We start from the raw sequence: 20,766 nt of genomic DNA, 5'->3' as shown, positions 1-20,766 counted from the left end.
TGTGGTGGGGTGACCCTGGCTAGACACCAAAGCCCATCTCATCCCCCTGCTCAGTGGGACAGGGGAGAGAAAATACAACAAAAACCTCATGGGTCAAGGTAAGGACAGGGAGAGATAAGTTCCTGTCATGGGCAAAACAGCCTGGACTTGGGGAAATCAGTTTAATTTATTATCAATCAATTCAGAGTAGGATAATGAGGAAAAAACTATTATTCCTGAGGCAATACCATCATTGCTTCCTTCCCTGAAAGCCCCTGCTACCAAACCCTTGCCATGCAAACCCAAACCAGAACAGTTTAAAATTTAAAAAAATAAATAAAAGGAGGGAGGGGGGAATATGATCTTTGTGCTGGAAATTGTAGTCCAAACTTTTTAAATGATAAAGTTTCTTTGGAATACGTGGGATTATAGGATTGCAAAAGCTGATCTATAATATAGTCACAGAAATAATAATAATGAGCAACTGCTATGAATTTTAAATTTTTTTTCTCATTCTTATTTTTTTTTTTGAAACCTCATGAAAGCAAGTTATTTACCAGTGACTGACTGATGCTGTAAAGGCATCCTTGTATGTCCATGTCCAGAATAATTGTCAAGTCCTAGGTTGTGTGCTCAGTACCTCTGTTTCCATTACATTGCCATTTACCCGTGGTGTAAATTGGAACCACACGAGGAAATGGGTTGGTAGAAAGAGGGGATCAAACTGTGAACTGATTAATAATTAAAAGATCCGAGCACACCACTTGAAATTTTTGGTGTTGTCTGACTCCTTATTATTTCGGGTTTTTTTATTTTATTACGTACCAAGGTAGTCAAGCTTCTGTGAGCTCTCATATTTTCAAGGAAAGGAATAGAGGGAACATGCACCGCCTCAGTGGCTGTTCATAATTTGGGGCTGCCAAACCAATGCTATTCATGCTGTCATCCTGTCTTTTCAGACAATTAAGTAATATATATCAAGGCAATTAAAGACAATTGCTTGTAATAGCAGAAAATCATTATAATCATTTTGTTTTCCAGATAACAATGCAGATTTATAATTTCTGTGACCACATCCAGAGTTTTACTACCAGAATTGACAGGGAAACCATAAATAGTTGTTATTTCATTATGCTGAATGTCAGGGGTATAAATTTCACTCTGTTTTATTTAATAATGCATGAGGACAGGTTATGATCTTTATGTTAAACGGATCCACAGCAGTTAAACCTAAGCCCATTCTTGGTTTTCAAAAACTATTTTGTCACACCTGTTGGACACAAATCATATGCACAGCTTGAATGGGAATGAACACTTTTTGAAGGTTTTGAAAGAAGACTTTAACATTGAGGCGAAAGAAAAGAAAGTTTCAAAATGCTTCCACTTTGCAACGATTTCATCAGGTACCTCCAAGCCCATTAGCAAATTTGGTCACTTGTATGCTGTTCCTCCATGTTCTGCAACATTTACAAGATTCCTCTAATGACTTTTTCTCCTCCAAAAGTGGCAAGGGCTTTGCTGACAGAAGCTGTTTTAAAAAGTGTGGATAGATAGAGATAGTGCTGAAGGCAGTCTTGCCCCCGATATATTGCAGCTGTGTGACTCACCAGAGAGTGTGAAGACACAGACACAGTGAAGTTATGTGCTGTGTTGAGAATGAATGCAGATTATTCTGATGCCATTCACACTAATTGAACCAGTGCCAATTTTTTTTTTTAATGTTTTCCCCCTGGACTATTGCTGGCTTTGTCAGTGTAAATGTTGGTTACGTACATAATACTGCCTATTTTAAAGACATTTCACTCATTACTTTAAAAGCCTAACATTTTTAAGTGATGTAAAAATATCTGGGTTTTCTAAGTATAATTGCAGGGGGTTTATTTAAAGCATTTTAGTCATCTCCAGTTTTGCCTGTTAGCAAGGTCCTTTTTATCCTAAGAAACTAAAAGTGAAAGACAAGCAAATGGTTTGAGATTATGTGGATAATTAAGTTAATGGTTGTGAAATAGAACCTGAGGAATCAAGAAATGTGGCAGAGGAGCACCAAGATGGTTTTCTGAATGCTGGAGGGTTTGGATAGGACATGCAGCAGAGTGACTGAGGGAATCACAGCCTCAGGGCTTTGCTCTCTGTCTTAAGCCAAAGCTGAGAAAGTGCAGCAAGGAGAGTCCTCTGATCTCCAGGGTAGTGCAGGTCCTTGGCCTCAGAAAGGACTTTTATTGGAAGTATTGAGCAGATTCAATTCCCAAACTTCTGTCCCTGGTGAGGAAGCTGCTTCTCTGTCCTCATCTGCCAGGTTTCCTGCTGGGCTTTTGATGCTCTTTTTGGAGGGGTTTACCAGAAGTTGCCATTCATGGGGCCGAGTGCTTGAGTTCCAGCCTTGGCAATGAGCCCCAGGACAAGCAGAGTGGGTGTCACTCACACAACTCCTCCTTCTTCTGAATTATGAAAGCATCAATAGGGTCCCCTTGAAAAAGGCACCTGAACAGAGTAGATGCTGCGGCAGAAGTTGCTTGGCAGAGGAGAACAAAGCCAAGAGCACTGGGAATGTGCTGCATGAACATCATCACCCTGCACTAGAGGGCCCAGCCTGCACACAACCATTTCCCAGGAAGGAAAATGGGAGTAGGCTGCAGGAACTTCTGAGAAATTACAGTGATATTAGGAGGAGCAAGAGCTGTCTGAAGCCAAGAGGGCTCCAAACAGGACTGGTTGTGGAGGAAGGTGATAGAGTGACAAATGCATTCAAGCTGAAAATGTAATCAGACCAGCATGTTCCCTTGCTGAAGAAGGGATTTAGCAACTTTGAACTCAAAATCATGTGGTTTTTCTTCCTCCTCCTGGCTAGATTGAAAAGGGGAGTGATGTTTTTAATATTATATGGTGCTTAACAAACCACTGCATGCTGTGTCAAGTTCATTTTCCCTATCTGCTCTGGCTGAAACCCATTGCTATCTGTAGTCTAGCCTGAAGGTGACAAGAGATTTGAATCATTGTAATTAGGCACTCATCATGCTGCAAAAAGATACAACAATCTTGATGAATCAGTATTTTTTTTTAAAAAAAAAGTGGGGTTTTTGTTGGTTTTTTTTTCCTTTAACTGCAGTTGGTGCCTGGGAATGTGAGAACAGGAATGAGCTCAGCAAGAAGTGAGGCAGTCTCCTCAGCATGACAACTCTTGTCCTGTTCTCTGTGCAGAAGTGGAGTGGTTTTCTGCCCCTCCAAGTCCTGTTGACACCTTCAAGTGTTCTTGGGCCTCTCCCAGGTTTTACTTGACAAACATTTTCGTGTGTGCTTCTTTCTGATCCTGAGAAATGCACAAGAATTCACTTTCTGCACTTAAGCAAGAGCTATGAAGTGAGTTGTTGTTTGCCTTTTAGGGTTGTTGCTCCAGGGCACACTTCTGCTCTGAAGTGTAAGTGATGACAAAGTGGATCTGCCCAGGTTTGTGGTTGGATGTGGCAGAAATGGGGTATAAGGAGCTCCATCCCTGTGGGGAAAGGCATATCCATGCGCACCAAAAAGTCGGTTTTGTGACACTTATTACAGCTGCTTTGTGTTAAGGATCAAATTTTGTTCTCCTTTTTGCCTGTGTTTTAGAAAAGATGCAGAAAAAAAAAATGCTGAAATACATATGGCTTTCAGCAGGTAGAGGTGCATTGCTCTTTGCACCTTTTCTTTCTTTCTGGGAACAATGAGTTACCCTTCCTTCTTTTTTATCTGAAGATGCTTTATCTTATCACTCATCCATGCATCTTTCCTCGGAGCTTGGGTAACATTCCTTTTGATGATTAAGATGGAAAATGAATCAAGGAATGGCATTTATTGCCCAGTAGCATGCCTTGTGTGCAGTGGGGTCTTGTCATAATCACCAAGTGTCTCAATTCAGGGTTCTAATGCCAATTTATGAGTGTTCAAAAGTGACTTGTGACTATGGATTTATGCACTTATTTCAGCAGTGGCAGCTGAAATGGGATAAGATGCTTTGGAAGGAGCAGGGAGCAGGCAGTGTGCTGCTCACCCTACATGACAACCCTGTAAATAGATCTTTCAGAGCTTTGAAGAGTGGGTGTTTTTAATGACTGTGTTGTATCATTTAATGGATAATTTTAAAAAGTGACACACTTTTGCTAGTCAGTGTTAAAGCCAAACAGATTTGGACTGTTCCAAGAATGGATTTCAAGCTGGGGTTTGTAAAAGTTGACTCTTCTGGAGCGAGCAAACACTGATTCTGTTGGTCATGAAAACTGTGTCTTTGTCTCTATTGAGATTATGGTTTGAACCAGTAAATATGGAGTGCCAAAATAATTTATATATATATATATATATATACACACACACACATGTAGATACATACTAGAATTAATTTGGCTTTGCAACCTTAGGTGTTTAACAAGGAGTGTACCTGAGAGTTTTCCTGTCTTCAAATGGTGAACGAAACACTTAGCTCAAAGTAGCAGCCCTGATTTGCAGATAGACAACAGATGCATCTATATTCAGAACACTGTTATTTCCCTTCTTGGTTTGTTTTGTTTGTGGTTTTTTTTTTTTTTTTTTTACCATCACCTGACTAATGGAAGTAAAATCTGCTGAGTAAGGACATAGATTTTTTTTTTAAAATTTATTTTATTGCCTAAAGGGACAAGTTCACGCAAGTTCTACCTTCCAGTTCTCACATTCATTTTTGGATGACTTGGTGTATTCGGTGGGCAAGGCAGAGATCTTAAAAAGCTTCAAATGTGAATGTGGGTTTTTTTTTTAATTCAGGGAAATTCAAATTGGTGTTCCCTTCCCCAGACTGCTCAAGAAAACACCTGAACTCAAGGATTTTTTTTTTTCTGTTTGGCCTTTGATATCAGTCGTTAACTCTGCGGGTCCTGATGGCTGAGATGACTCCAGAGCAGCCAGGGTGTGCTGCTTTGTGCTTGGCTGGCACCAGAGTTGCAGTGGCAGAGGAAGGAAAAGGAAGCTGAAGGGCACGGCTACAAAGAAGTGAACCAGCTGAATGTAATGTAGAAGGAATTTGGGAAACTCGAGGGAAAACTGAGGAACCTGCCAAGGATGTTTGGGAATGTGAGGTTGGGCTTGTCCATCACCAATGCGCAGAAAATCAGACAAGCTGTAGTTCCCTTCAGTGTTTTGTCTGCCCTTTGGATCACAACCTGCCTGTGTTGTGGCACACAAGAACACTGAAAATCGATTTTTAAGCAGTGAGTAACACTTGTTGCCATTTTGTTTTCAGTTTGATGGCTTATTCATCATGGGCAATGTTCCCTTTGTTTTCTGCTGACAGAAGAATGCCTCCTTGTTCTTACATGTTGATCTATGGCTCCGTTTGAGGGAGAAAGTTGGTGTTGCCTTTAGCACAAATGATGTGTGCATTTGCATTTCTGGAACACTTTCAGAGTTCCCCATTTGCTTTTATCTCCTTTACAGAACGAGTAACTGTTTTCTAGTTTATCTTTCCTGAGCATCAGCACAGATTGTTGATTACAGGGTGCAATAAATTAACTTGTCGACTTTTGCCACATTTCATGTTTATGTTATATATCTGAACAATGTTGAAGATTTATAGAAAACTTTAAAAATTAATCCGAGATGTAAACGCTTGAGAACAAAAGAGTTTGTTGTTTTTTTTTTTTGTAAACTGGATTTTATTTCCAAAAGCCTGCTACATAAAATTGCGTGTCTCTATCTAGAACAAGCTTTTAAATTTTAATTGCTAAAGGGGTTTTCGAGTGATTTATTAGACAGCTGACTGCAAAACTGAAAGGATATCGTTGTAATCCTATTGTTGTCCTTATTTGCCTAAACCAGAGAAACAGGGAATTTGAAAAAATACAGTGTAGTACAGTTCTTTATTATGTTGTGTTTTTCAGTTTGCTTTTAAGGGAATTTGTTTTCTTACTGTATTTTAAAAAAGACTTGAAAAACTTCACTGTAGTCACAATGTAATTCTTCATTGATTTTTTTTGTCTGAAATTACTGAATGGGTGGGAGAAATTTGTAAATTTTACTTTTTCGGTAGAGTCTGATGAATGGCTTATCCGCTTGTGGGCAGCATGTTTTGTTTTCCAGTTGCAATATCTAGAAACATTTTAGTTCTCACCTCTCTATTCCATTTTGTCCTTCTAATCAGGACACACACTTGGAACACATCAGTGTTTTAAGCTGGAAATATTACCCAAAATAAGCCTTTTTTTCCACGAGTTGTTTGGAGTGAATTCTTGAATTCCCCAAGAAGAGAACTGGGCTCACTACTTTTAGCAGAGGAATTTTTGGTTTTCATATAGAATGAATCGTTTCCAGTCAAGTCACCTGCTTCTCTTTTTTTTTTTTTTTTTTCAAATGTTTGATGTCTCAGAGGAAAATCCATGGAAATTTCTTTCATGGTTTCAAGGGATCATAAAGTGATTAAAAAAAAAAAAAAAACCAAAACAAGCAACAGGCATTTAATTCCTGGTTCCTTTTTTTTTCTGTGTCACTTCGTTACATGTAGAATTTCAGGTTTATCCCTTCAGATTTGAATAGAATCCCCAAGTAATTTTTCTTCTTGAATTCTGTTAAGCAGTAAAAGACCCTGAATTCTACCAAAAATCAAACGAGGCCTTTTAATAACTTTTTGAGTGGAAAGGTGAGGGTTCTTCACCTGCCCTCCTCCTGCCCCTCTGCCTTCCCCTAAACAGGACCTTCCTTTTGCCCTTGGGCGGTTTTTTCCCATCCCTTTACCACATAAACTTGATTACATGTCTCTGAATGCAGTTTAAGGGATCCCTGGGCATGGGGCAAGTCAGACCTGAAAAAGGAAAAGCCTTCTTGCTCCCTAGAAATGAATTTGGACGTTTACCTATTTTCTGCAGGTAATTTTTGTCTTTTCAAAGCAGCACCTAACTTTTTTCTTTTTGTGATCTTTCCATTTCTTCTGGAATGTTCATTCCTAAATACCTCCTAAGTTTCCTTGCCTGTTGAAATGTCGAGAACTCTGCTCGCTGTGTTTTCTTTGTCAGTGCTGTTTCTTTCCCTATAGCTGTTTTTGCTTAGAATTTGTCATGAATTCAGACACATTTTCCAAGAGCTCAGTTATTGGGTTTTTTACTGTTGGTAAGATTGACAGCCTGAGGTTCTTCACCATAATTATTGCTTGAATTGTCTGATAAGTCGGAGTGTTTTGGCAGGGCAGGGATGTGTGTGAATACCTCTTCTAACTGTGTTTTGGGTTTGATGTGTTAGAAATTATCCAAGACCAGAGTTTATTGTGGTGGTGTTAATGATGCAAGCTGAGAATTCCGCCTGTCTTGCTTTGTCACTGCGGCTTTCAAGGCTTTTAAGTGTTTTTAAGGATAATTCTGTGTTGCAAAGGAGAGAAAATAGTAATTACCTTGTAACGAGCACTGGGATCTCTCCTCCCTGTTTGCACTGAACGTGAGTTACCACATGCATGGCTCTGGGAGATTGGGAATTACCAGAAAAATCCCAGTGATGGCTGCTCTGGAAGAGCACAAGTGCATGGGAACATTGTAATGCATTTAAGAATTATTTCCTTTTAATCCAGAGCAGCTGTCACAAGTTTCATAAGTTTCACCACTTCCCTGAAGTGATGGTGAGTTGGGTTGTTTGTTTTTTTTTTTTTTCTTTTTTTTAAGTCACATGTGGTAACTCAGGTTGAGCAAAAACCTGGGCCCGGAGGAGAAAATTGCGAAGTCCTTTACACTGCGATAGACTTTTTCTTTCTATTTTTCATCATATAAATTCTAAATACTCTTGTCTGCTTAGGATTGTCATGGTAATAAATAAGATGTACAGTTCTTGGGCATCTTTTTTTTCGATGCTCTTTTCTTGTACCTCACTTGCTTTATGCAGCCCTTCTGTCACTCCTGTGAGAGAATGACCATGTTTATTTTAGCAAAGTTTCTAAACCTGCTAATAAGGGAAAACTCCACTATGCTCAAGGTAAAAGCCATCATTTATTACGAGTCCCTCATTTGGAACATCCTCTTCAGGACGTTGCTGATGAAGTACAATCCTAATTCTTTCTCTTTAATATCATGAGCCACCAATGCTGCTGCATGAGGAGCCTTCCCAAACACGCCTCTTCCAACAAAGTGGATTTTTGGAGGGCTTTCCCCACTTTCTATCTGCCTTCACAATATTTTCCTCCCTCTTTCTGTGCATGATTAGTGAGACAAAGGAAGATTCGAGCTTTCTGGAGAGTGAGTCAGTTTGGCTGGAAGTGAGAAGCGGCATTTGCATTTACTGTGTGGGTTTAATGGCTTGGGACAATATCCTGGAAGTTTCCCATCTCAACATGTTTGCTGGCAGATGTACTGAGTTTGCTTAAAAAAATAGTGATAAAAGAAAACTTCCTTATACAGGTCTTTTCACTTCAGGTGAGTTTTGGTGACATCTGTATTTTTGCTCTTGTTTTGGTGACAACTGTTAATATCAATGTCTTTAGTATCAAGGGTTACTGGATGTTGATTGTATTGAAATAAATTTTAAAGTTATCTTTGTGTTGGGAATAATTTCTATTTAAATTGCAGAGAATTCAGTCTTTCTTATAACTTGAGACAGAAAACATTTCTGTATATTGAGACTGAAAAAATACATTGAGAGAGCTTTGAACAGACTTTCTGATGCAAGGCCAGCTATGTCAGTTTGTGATTAGATGAAATGCCATAGATCTATTAATGAGACTGGTAAGAGGAGTATTGTTATGGCAATATTGAATTTAAACTTCTATCTCTTGGTTCTCATTGGGCAAAAAATGATTGGAGCACATTTGAGAATGGGAATTTCAGTCCCATGATTTTGTTTTGTATAAATATAAGAGCATGCAGGTGTTTACAGGCGAGCAAATGGGTCTCCATATAAAACACTGGTTTATGAGAGGTATATCAAGAACTGTGTAGTATGAACGGCTTAAACTGCAACCAAGCAAAAATGTGCAGCCTTCCCCTTTTGTCTATAATAGGGTCGACATTGGGAACCATGATCCCTTTGATCTTTACATAAAACAGATGAAAATGCATAAATTGCTTCTAATCAGAGATGAATTAAAGGAAAATAGCCTCCCGGAGGACAAAGCACCCCAGGCACCCATCAACAGCCTTACCAAATGACAGACCTGGAGGAGACTTCAAAGCTGCAAACACAACTGCCTGTGAAATCCACCAAGAATCAAGATGCCATTTAAAATAAAAAAATTATAAAATTCACAGTTTACAAGTGCCCAGAACTCTCTCTTTAAGAAGAAGTGGCAGAAACGCACGACATGGACTTGCTATTTAAGCCACTAAATGTTTTTTTTCTTGATAAAGGCAAGGCTTGCTTGTTTAATTAAGTCCAAAAATGTGCTCAGACACGACAAACATTGGTAATTTTTGTGTCAGGTAGGGTTTATTCCATTTGAGTGGCATATTGTTTAGAAGCTGAAGTATATGTTTTAGTGGAAGCAGATCAGAGGTTTATTGTAATTGCTTCCTTGGTTGTCATCTTTATTTGTCCCTGTGAACACAAGCATGGTTAACATTCCTCAAATTGCAGAAGGAGGAGGAAATGTAAATATCAGGTTTGGTTTTGGAGGGGAGGGAAGGAAGATTTGAGGCAATAATTTTATTACAAGTGTTTTCTCTCTGTGGAGCAAAGAATAACTTTCTCCCAAGTTAAATCAGAATCCAGATCCTCTTCTAGTTCAGGTAATTAATTTAAACATTATTTAGATATTAATATCAGTAATGTTAAATATAAGAAATAGGCTTGAATAGGGAATATTAATTGCTGGTTTCTTTCAAGAGAGGTAACATAAACATTTTTTTTTTACATTTTTGTTATAATTCTCTTTATGAGAAGCTATTAAAACTAGAAGTTTTTAAAGATAGAGACTAACCACAATTTTATGGAGTACTAAAATTCCACTTTTGATAAAGACTGATGTAGTCCCTACAATATAAATACCGTTTTAGGAAGGATTTTACCTGCTGCCAATTGTCTATTTTGCTTGTTGATTGTGTACAGCATAACATCTATATCCAAGCCCAGGTGAAAAAAAGTGGCATAAAAAGAACAAATGACATTTCCAAATATGTAACTGACAATGAAACTGTTCAGTAGGCTGAATGATTTGCTGTTGGTGAGATCAGAAAGGCTGCTTGATTCATTTTGTGGGAACTTATTTTCAGTTTCTTCTGACCTTAATTGCTGTAACTGAAGTATGTTGCTTCTACAGCTCTTGGTTTTTGGGAAGAAGTAAAAAGATTTTGCCAGCCTGTTTAAGGATGAAGCTGGGAAAAATTCCTGAGGACTTTATTTCTCTTAACATTTTTAAAGGTTCTCCCCCTTCCTGAAGACACTGATATCTCTGTTCCTTGGAGCAGACATTTTAAACAGGTTTTGAAAAATTGGACTTTGCCTATGGCTTGTGAGACCTTCACCATTTAGCTTTCGGAAGCTTGCACCTTCAGTGAGTGCACTTGTCTCACTTTTGGGCCACTGGACCCACCTGCCTGTGAATGAGCAGAAATTGACTCCTGGCACAACAGACAGAGCTGGACTTTCTTCACCAAGACTGATCCTGACTGATCCTATCAAAAGCTGCACTGAAATGGCAGGAGGCTGTAAGGGAGAGCGGGAAGTCTGCCTTGTTCTGTCAGGTGGGATGAGAGCTACAAAGAGAAGAAAGTGAAGTCTGAAAATGGAGAAAAGAAAAATGTCTTGAATAGAACTTGATGGGCTGTTGCAGCGCACAGCAAGAGCCTCTCTGATTCTGGACTTTTTCCCAGCATGAAAAAAGAGGTCTTTGCCACAGCCTACACAGAAAACTGTCCCCTTCCCCTTAATTTTTGCTCTGTTTCTGCCTAACAGCAAAACCTCTTCTTATATTGAGTCATACTGCATTAACTGATCAGTATATAAAGGCTGAAAACAAAGTCGATCATTCTTTCCTTTCGTGAGTACGTGGAAGATTTTTGCAGATATCAGCGCTGCTGTTTGTTTCTCCTATCATAAGCTTTTTATCATTTTGGATCCTTTGAATTAGACAGGGCCTTATGTTTTGGGGACTCCCACTTATGTCATGCCTGGGCAAAGAGAAATCTCAGTTCACCCTGCGTGGAAGTGGGTATTGAACACAACAATAGTGTTCGTTTTTATAGGATATCAAGTGGCACGGGTACAAATCGTTACTGCAAGGCAACACAACAGTTGACCATGATTTTTTGTTCTTTTTTAAGAAGGAACTCATTTTCTTAAATCCCCTTTCTGGATGCAGGGGAATTATGACTATTTCTTTCATGTTTGCTATATAAGTCTACATGGAAGGGAAGGATCATGTGTGACCATCTGCATTAAGCAATCAGCGTGATGGATTCATGAGACTCTCAGCAATATCTTCAGGGTTCCCTTAAGGTGGATTGTACGTGTTAATCAGCCAAATGCTGCTACTTCTAAACCGGGCTCACAGGGGCATGAGGTGCCTCAGGGATCTGATGCACAATCTGGGACAATTTATCTTGGGATGGTTGTTGGGGTTCTTGCACTGCCTCTGCTTTGGGAACAATTCAGTTGCTTATGAAGCAGGTCCACAGGGTACAGTTGGCAAATGAAGGAAAACTGAAATTGGTGCAAGTGCGCCATTGGCACTGAGCTGTACCTTGCATCAGTGCAGGACTGAAATCCCAATTTCACAAGCAGCTTAGCCATTCTGCAACAGGGTGAGAACCCCTTTATTGCCTAGGAAAAGAGAATTAGGGGTACAGTGGTATGAGCTGTTGCATTTGTCTGGTGATAATCTGCCCTGCTCAAGAACAGGCGCACTGAGCTAGAGCAATTGTATCCTTTAGCCTTTGCCTCAGTCATTCAGCATTCCCACTCAAAAGCAGTGTAGACAAGGAATAAACAAGTTAAGGCTTTAAGTACTGCCATGCTTGGCTGTGCAGATAAGTCTGGTTCACATTCTAGATATATCCTCCAGAAACAAAGGTATTTTTAAAGGAATTTATGCACAGCATTTCTCTACCTGCACGGAAAGCTGGGTTTTTGCAACTGAGATTTTTCCACTTTTAAATGACACAAACAAAGAGTTCTCAAAAACTTTTAAACTTCTTCAGACCTAATAAGTTTGTTTGTGTTGAACAGAGCCACGTCTCTGACGTGCGCACAAACGCAATTGCATTTTGCATGCAAAACGAATGGCAGTTCTCTCTGATTATGATAGTTTGATCAAGAGTATGTATTCAGTTTTTCTGCTGTTCCATATTTACTTTAGGAATTGGGTAATGGTAGTCTGATGTGAAAGGCCTTCATCCTGGCAGGGGTGGGATGTGTAGTGACTGCCACGCTTCTGGGTTTCCTTGTAGAAGCCCAATCTTTAACAGCTTTTAGTATACCTGCTTGTCAAAATACCATTCTTCTCCTTTTTCTTCATTGTCTTTGTCAGCAAACACACGACCACTGACAACCAATGCTCTGTCCCCAGCCTCTTCTTCAGAGAGAAAAAAAGACTAGAAAAAGCTGTTGTTTACCTGCCTATGTCTCAGTTTTGGGGCATGCCGAGGTGCTGCTGCTGATTTGGCCTCCCAGAGGAGTTGGCAGAGGGAAGGTTGTTTCCCCTCCTGACCATATGGAGGACAGAAGAGCAAAATCTGCAAGCATGGCTGAAGGAAGATCAGCAGCTTTGGCTTTTTTTAAACAGGTCTGTTGTCAGGACCTTCACACTCCTGGAGCTCTTTTGAACGTATAATGCTAAAAAAAATTTGGCAAAAGGTGTGCAGAAGCCTGCACAAGAAGGTTCTAGGAAACTGGTGTTCCCATGGTATTGGTGACTCAAGGGGAAAGTGTCACCATTATATCAGCAGCCTCGAATACTGTGCAGTGGGATCCTTTGTAAATATCTGAGGAAATAAGTAGGTGTTCTTTGACAAAGCTTCCCTTTCTAATTTCTGCCTTTATTTATATTGAGCAAGTGTGACTTGAGTATAGCCAGTAAAAGATTTTTTTTTTAAGGTCCAGCCTAGGTATAGTAGTGAGCGAGTTTCAAATGTAAATGTTGTAAAATATAAGCAACTGAACCATTTTCTGGTGCAAAATTATTTCACTTTCCACTTCCAAAAAAAAGAAAAGTCAGCCTGGTGAGGATTTACTTGTGTTTCAGCTCGCACAGATGAAGATTTACAAAGTTATTCACGACTTTAAGTAGAGTTGTAAGATTAATAAGGTGGTTTGCCACTTGTAATTGTGAAGGCTGCCACCCTGCCCGTAACAATAAAAGGTTGGGCACTGGATGACACGTTTTACTAATACTATAATGTCTGCCTTTAGTCTTTTAAATAAACATTTTTCAAGACTTATATTTTTTAATTATCCATTTCTTGGATAATGGTTTAAGATACATACATGTGTAGCTTGATTTCCGTTTAACCAAGCAAGCAAATCCTGCTTTTAGAGACAATTTAGTTGACTTTGACCTCAAAATAGGTCATCCATCAGGATCTAAGAATTTCTTTTAAATGAAAAAAAAACAGGGACTAAATTAAAAATATGCTCACAGAGGTTTTATCGTAGGCAATTTGAGGTATGAAAGACACAGGTTTAAACTGGCAGAAAATGGGATGGATCTCATTTGAAAGAAATATTTATATTGTATAATATATTTATAGATAAAAATAATATATTACACTTTTAATCACCGTATTTGATATGTTTGTCTTGAAATAAGTTTATTTTTCATCCGCTGTGAGGGAAAGGCATGAAGTTGAGGTCAGCGCAAGGATTGGAAGTTGGCATTTGGAACACAAGGTGGTGCCATTGTGTAAAGTTGTGCTTCTGTGGAGTTTCTGAAGGCACTGAAGGTGAAAACGGTGTTTAAAAACTTGTGAGAAACGCGTGCAGAGAAGTTAGCAGTTTTAAATGAGAGATTTGTAGCACAGGATGGAGGGGAGTGTGCCTGGAGTTCTGCTTTTGTGATATGCAGAAGGGAAAGGGATCTCTCAGGGAAGAGCTCTGTGATAAATTGATGGTTTATTTTGACTTTAAGTCTGCTTGCAAGTATTCTCCTTTTTTTGGTTTCAAAGGGGGAGAGAGAACTTAACTCACAGTGTGAATCTAGGAACCATCTCCTAGCAGCTTTATATTGCGAATATATCAAAACAAGCTTCCCTTGTGTTACTTCAAATACACCCTAAAATGCCTTAGGATTAAAGCAATCATCTGTAATACAATATCTGTGGCTCATCGTTGATTGGCTCAAAACATGAAATACAGCTTTTTTTTTTTCCCTTGGAACAGTCAGTGTGTTTCCTTCATTGTCTGCTTTACCAAAATTCTGCATTCCTTGTCTAATCCCGAGGTATTAAAATAATTAAGTGGGATAGTCACAGTTTTCACTAATGAAGCATAATTGAGCTTTGGAATACTTTGATATTAAAATTGAAAAGAAAACATAAAAATGGATTTGCTGAGCTTGTGCACATTATTCCTACGTATTGCTCCCCGGGTTGGGCAGTAACTGGGGAGCTGGCTTGCCTAAGGACATTTGGGCTGTCCTGCTAACAGTTTTTTTAGCCTGCAAATCTTTATCACAAAGTGTGTGCAGTTCTGCTTATTGCATCTGTGACAAGAGTTAGCTGCAACCAAAGTAATCATTACAACTTTAAGGTGTGAAAATTTGTTTGCACCAATGTTTATTCTTTTAGGTAAAGTGGTCTAAAGAAAATCAAAGTTTTGCAATAGCCGTTCAGATCTGGTTGCTGTACGTAAATGATAGGTTTTTAATTAACTTGTTGGAAGAAACACTTGACTTCATTCTGTGGAATGATTGTTCCTATTGAGTCAGATAAAATATTATTTCGTGTGCTTTGTTACTTAAATATATCACGTCCTAATAACAATTTATGTGACCTAGAAAACACCAAAGAGTTGGCATCAATTTTCAAATGACTTCTTTCTTTCAGACCAAGAATCCTGTACTGTAATAATGTCTTACACACAGGGTTGCTTATTATAGATGTTGCATGCACTTTAACTGCTGTGCAAAGCACCTCTCCCATGTAATTACACAAACATATTCTTAATTAATATGACTTGTGTTAGCGTGATCGAGCAATGGGAGATTTTTTTAGGTGCGTGTTTTGCAATGCTGAATGAAGGCTGACAAATGTGGAATGAAGTCACTGAATATCACACATCTCACGAAGGAATCCTTGGAAAGGACAAAGGCCAGGACAGCTGCGAGATAAGAACTACCTTTAAAAGTCCTCAAACATGTGTTGCTGCAGGAATTGCAGTATCCCAGGCTCTTCCTGATCCTTAAGGATCTTTATGGAAAGGTGTTGTCAGATATGAAGAGCACTTGGGGGAACCGGAATAGTTTGTTTACTCCGTGTGGAGCAACTTGACTCTGTCAAAGTGAAATGCCTCTCCATAACTCCAGCCTGCTGGAGTGATGTATTTTGTGTTCCCAGCTTTTGTAATTTAACCACGGGGTATCCTGGAGGTAGGGCCTATCGTGCAATGTTGTGTTACTCAGTTCCCTGCTGTGGATCAGTTGCTTTATTTTTTTTTACCTGTTTGTGCAATTGTTCATATGTCAATGCCTGTAATACTTGCAGAAATTTTGGTTTTGGGAATGAAGCTGGAAGATTTATGGTTCGTCTCCCCCTGTCCATTAATTTTACCATTCTGTTTTGAACTGCTGTGAGGCAGCACAGAGCATATGTCATAGATCATGATAATCATTAATGGAAATTAGATTGCACACGTTTAGTCTTGTAGAGAGTTGCTTTTTGGGTCTGTGGTTTCATAAAATGTTTGAAGTTATGGCCATACAGCTACTGAAGAAGGGGGAGCAGGTAGATGAAGACAGCAGCTCCTTCCCTGGGATATTTATTGGAAGCTGCTTTGTTTGGTGGAGCTCTGCTTTAGGGATAGATCAGCTGGTTGCTGATGTACACGAGGAAGCAGTGTAATGATGCACAGCTGGGATATGACCAGTGGTGGAAGAAAAATTCAGTGTAGCATAGGCCACTGACCATCTCTGAACTCACTGCAGTGAGTTGGGTAGGCAGGGGAGTTCCTGGCAGTGCCAACAGGCATTTTGCCATTCCCATCTGCAGGCTCCCTCAGTTGCAAACTACTGGTTGAATATTGGGAAACAGCTGTTGGGACTGTTGTGGAAATTTCTGATGCTTTTAGGGAGGAGGCTGCTGTGAAATGCAACAGCAGCGGGGAATGTTTTATAAATGGAGTGCTCAACACATTTACGTGATACTGGGTAAGCGAAAATTCCTGTCCTCTCTCGCCTTCTCCCATTACCCTATGCAAACAAAAAATCTTGATGGGGAAAAAAATGTTTTATAGGATGCCACAAGCAGACAACATCAGGTATGGCCAAATATGCTAAAGTCCTCCAGCTAATGCTGCCCATGGCAGTAGGTCAGAGGGGAAGAGATGTCAGCAATTTAGTCACTGTGGATAAACCTGTGCCAGGTGTCTTGACACTGCAGTATGTCTTGAGGCAGCTCCCAGGAGATGGTAAAGACTTGTGTTCCAAAAATCACTGGCCAAAACAATTGCGATAACACTGCTGCTGTTTGTCATCCCTCTCTGGGGATGCGGCAGTGGAAAGGGAGCTCTGGCTGTGTGAAGGAAACACTGGACGTGGCAGTAGGCATGCCAAAATCTTTGCCTTTTGTTTTCTCACGAGCTGAAGGCGTGAAAAAGATGTAATGTCTCTGTTTCTCATGGTACTGAAAAGACACATTCCTGGTTGTCTCTAAAGGGAGCTTTCTACATAGTCTTGGAGGGTGCAGGGGTATGGATGCAAGACCTGCTCAGATGAAGCAGTGCGGTGAGTGACAGGCTGCCTGAAGGGTAGGTAGGATTGTGTCTATAAAACCAGAAAACCATCAAACATGCCCTATAAAATCACTCCTTTTCGTTTACAGTGACATAAAACATCAAAAATTTAGCTCAATTAAAGTATGAGGACATCGCTTCAGGGAGGTCAGCTTAAGTGGCCTATCTGTTTGAATGTCTTTTTTTAGACAGACCCTGTGTTCTGATGATTGCCCTTCCTCATAGATGTATGGCTTCACTAGAGCCATACTCATTTGGCTGAGTTTTCCCATGACTGCTCAATAACAGTACAGAGGGAAACCCACAGAGAATTAATCCAGTCATGGTTGTGCTAATTTCCAAAGAAGCAACTGAAAATAAGGGGAGTTTGTAATAAATGCAATATAAAACCTGTTTACATGACTGATTCTCCTCCCCACCCCCACCAGTCTGACCTTACCTCATTCCAGATTTCCCAGTTCTAGCTGAAAGCATTTTTGTGAAGAATGCTACCAGGAAAATTCCCTTTTTTTATCTTGGCTATGAAAGACTTGTATGAAAGACCTTTCAATGGAAAGGGGGAATCTGTCTAAATGTGTTGCTATTGAAAGAGGATTGGTTTATGGTCTCATGGTTTGATATTCTTAGGAGGACTATACATTTAATCTTTGATCTAGAAATGATTTCAAGAGTCTGCTCATAAGCTAAAAGAATTTCTGTCTAAATGTGCCATCTTCAGCTCCAGGTATAACCAGAAGAATTGTAGGTTTTTCTGAGTGAGTTTTCTCAAATATGGTTTCACTGGATAATTTCAGGAGGTTTTCCTCTATCTTCATTTGGCTGGTGTATTATTTTCAGATAAAGCAATTTGTACAGGCTCCATGTAAATGATTTATTTATTTTTTTTTTTGGTTCTGTATTCAGGGAGGAAAGTAGATTTTCCTCCTCAAGATTATAGTGGTAACACCAACGCACTGTTTCCAAGACAGATGCATAAAACTGGGTATTATACCTGATGTATTCCAGTCTGGTCTCCAAGAAGAGTCATTTTAAGGAAGGCAAGGTAAATCTTTATGTCTGAAAAGAGTGTCACTGAAGATTTACTCCAAATTTTACCAAATGAATATGATTTGAACCAGTTGTTTTGGCACTTTAGGGTTTTTTTTTACGGTGTATTAGAGCTTGAAATGATGAGTTTAACTGGGAAAGCAAGCTACTAAATTAATATCTTAAAAATAGTAAGGGTATATTCTTGCAAATGGGGGAGCAAAAATGATGGCAATATGTCCCCAACCCCTGCTTTTCAAAAACAGGGGGCAGCTGCTGATTTTGGTCCTAGAAGCCCTTCCCACCTTCATATTTTCATAGTCAAGATAACAAACATTGTTCCCCATCTTTACACAGTGCCTCAGTCACTGCCTGCAGAGACTTCTGTTGACCCAGTTGTGTTTTGGCTTTTTGGTAGGTGTGTAGGATAATTTCCAGTTCTTTCAGACTGTTGGCTCTCCTTAATGCTTTTATCTTCAGAAAATATAAGTATAAATACATGCTGTTCTCAATGACAGTGAATACTGTTCAACCACTGTTTGTTTAATGATGGGGGAAAAAAAATCCAACTCAATCTATATATTATTTCTGTAAAATGTGCAATTGACTAAACTCAGCCTTTATGCAGTAAACACGCACTTTGGATAATCTGTTCAATGGGAATAATGCAGACATTACACCCATCCTGATATGTAGAAGATGATCCATGGGGGGAAAAGATACACGTGCATAAGTCAATTATTTGAGAATAGAGTCCTTAATTTCTTCGGGCTCTATAAAAAGAATTTTGGCATCTGTACGTATTTATTTTAGAGATATAGGGGTAAATCTTCAGCACAGAGCATGGGGAGTTAACCATGGAACATTCATTAATGTTAATGGGATTTCTATGGCTAATTCCCCACACTGAAAATTTAGCCCAAAGAGATTTGAAAAGTGATGTTGAGAAGCAAGTTGGTCGGTTAGTCTCATTACTCTCATGTTATTAACTGCTCTATCTGCCACTGCCTTTGTATGAGCACTGAGATATTATACTTAACAGTTAATAATGAGGGGCTGTATTCTAAGTACACATTCTAGTGTGGAGGTAAAATAATGCAGTTATATGAGCAAATTTTGGGTATTTTCACTGAAAAAAATCCTGAAAAACCATAGACTTAGAAGGGGAAAATACCTGTTAAGGCATATTTTTAGACAGCAGAAATGATTTACATTTCTAGTACAGCTGAAAGGACTTTTTTTAGTACACCGAAAGGATTTTTTAATTTTCTTACATAGTATTTTACTATTAGGATGCAGCTTCAGAGCTGGCCAGCTTGTGCAGGGGATTAGACCCACTGACTTCCACGTTTCTTCTAGCACATATTATTTCAAGATTTAGACTCAGTGTAGCCTTTTTCTTCAGCCAATTAGCTTTTTCTTTTGTAAAAGTCAATTGAGGTAAGGGAGGAAATTCAGTTCCTGTTTGTCTTTAAATTTTGAAGAGTGGTTGGAACCTGGGAAAACATAAAAAAGCTATTTTATATATTAAGTGGAGAATGTTGTTTTAAAAGGAAGTACAGGCTCCAATGAAAAAAGTTTGTCAGATTCATGATGCTCTTTTTCTGTGTTAAGGATCTGCAACAGAGACTGTATGTGAAATGTGAATATACCTGTGTGCATACATATATTAACATTTCCTTTCTTTTTTTTTTTTTTCTTAATATCTTAGCAGTTTCCCTTGATTTTTAGGGGAGTATTAAGTTGCTCTTCCAGTTGTGATTCAGAGCTGTCAGGAACCAGCCATTAGAGGGTGCTTCTGCACCAAGGAGCTCTCTTTCCTTGAAACCCAATTTACTTAACTTTAGGTATTTGTAGATTTAACAAGGAATCATTTTTTGTTTCCTAGAATTATCCATTTTCTTCTTTAATTTGCATTCCTTCCCGAACTACTATTCTTGGAATTCAGAGGATTACGATGCAGATAACTAAAGGTGATTGAGAGAAGGTGGAACGATTCGAAACAGCAAAATGATTACATTTCATAATTGTTACTGTAAAAACAAAAGAAAATGGACATGGACCCCATGCAAGTGAAAAATGGGCTGCTCTCTTACCTAATTAATGACAGAGATGAGCATCTACATTACAGCACTTGCCACGTTATTACTGCCTTGTTTGGAAATAGATTCGTTCATTATAACTCCACTGCATATATTTGCAGCAAGAATAGTAAAATAGATGCAGTTTGCAAATTTCTGCCCTTGCTTGTAGAGATTTAAAAATAAAACTCTCAGTGCAATACTGCTGGAGTGGTTTTTTTTTTCCCCCTCTAGAATCATCCTGATTCCTCATTCAGTAGCAAACTTAAAAATGCTGTGTCTCTGCTGTAAGAATGTGCAGGCAGCAGGGTAGGGAACGGGATTTCTAGCTGTTTGTCCTAGGAATACAAATTTCAAGCCTGCACTTCTGACCCAGGACGTTGGTGCAAGGTGAGTGGAGGAGAATGGAAATAAAAAGATTCCTGAGAGAAAATTCTGCTGTTATGGAATCAGTTCCTAAGGCTGATTGAATAAAAGCCATTAAAATTCCAAAGTGGAACATAGCACAAAGCAGCACATCTCAGTTCTATGCCCAGGAATGGTCACGAGCACTCAGCAAAGAAATCTGCCACCTGCAAGTCTTTGTTAAAGCCAGCCCGTGGAGATGGTGATTCTGAAAATACTCCTCCTGGAGAAGTTGATGCATCTTTGCACTAATTTTCAGATTCAAGGTAAGGATTTCTGATCTCCAACAGCTTTTGAAAGCTGCCCAAACTTCCAAAGCCCATCTCAGCTAAAATGTTGGTTGACAGCTGGAGGAACTGGCGCAGAGCTTGGAAAGGAAAGGGATCAAAGCCTTCTTCGGGAGCTTCTTTAGGAGCCATAAAGCTTC

General features: G+C 39.2%; 1 protein-coding gene across 2 annotated transcripts in view; it reads left to right on the top strand.

Annotated features, from left to right (window-relative positions):
* WDPCP (WD repeat containing planar cell polarity effector) overlaps nucleotides 1-20,766 on the top strand; it is a 145,034-nt gene that overhangs the window by 8,991 nt on the left and 115,277 nt on the right. Inside the window, exon 1 of one of the 2 annotated variants that reach the window (XM_066177715.1) lies at nucleotides 9,625-9,674. The exons of the other annotated variant lie outside the window; for it this stretch is intronic. The gene's annotated coding sequence lies outside the window, so the exon portion shown is untranslated. Of the gene's footprint in view, nucleotides 1-9,624; nucleotides 9,675-20,766 lie in introns of those variants that run through there. 2 annotated transcript variants of the gene reach the window in all.

The sequence above is a fragment of the Chamaea fasciata genome, unplaced genomic scaffold (assembly GCF_029207755.1).
Source record: "Chamaea fasciata isolate MVZ Bird 193981 ecotype frontalis unplaced genomic scaffold, bChaFas1.0.hap1 SCAF_3, whole genome shotgun sequence".
In the NCBI taxonomy this organism is placed as follows: domain Eukaryota; kingdom Metazoa; phylum Chordata; class Aves; order Passeriformes; family Sylviidae; genus Chamaea; species Chamaea fasciata.
Note: the sequence above shows the minus strand (reverse complement) of the source record. Positions and strands in the feature narration are given on the sequence as shown.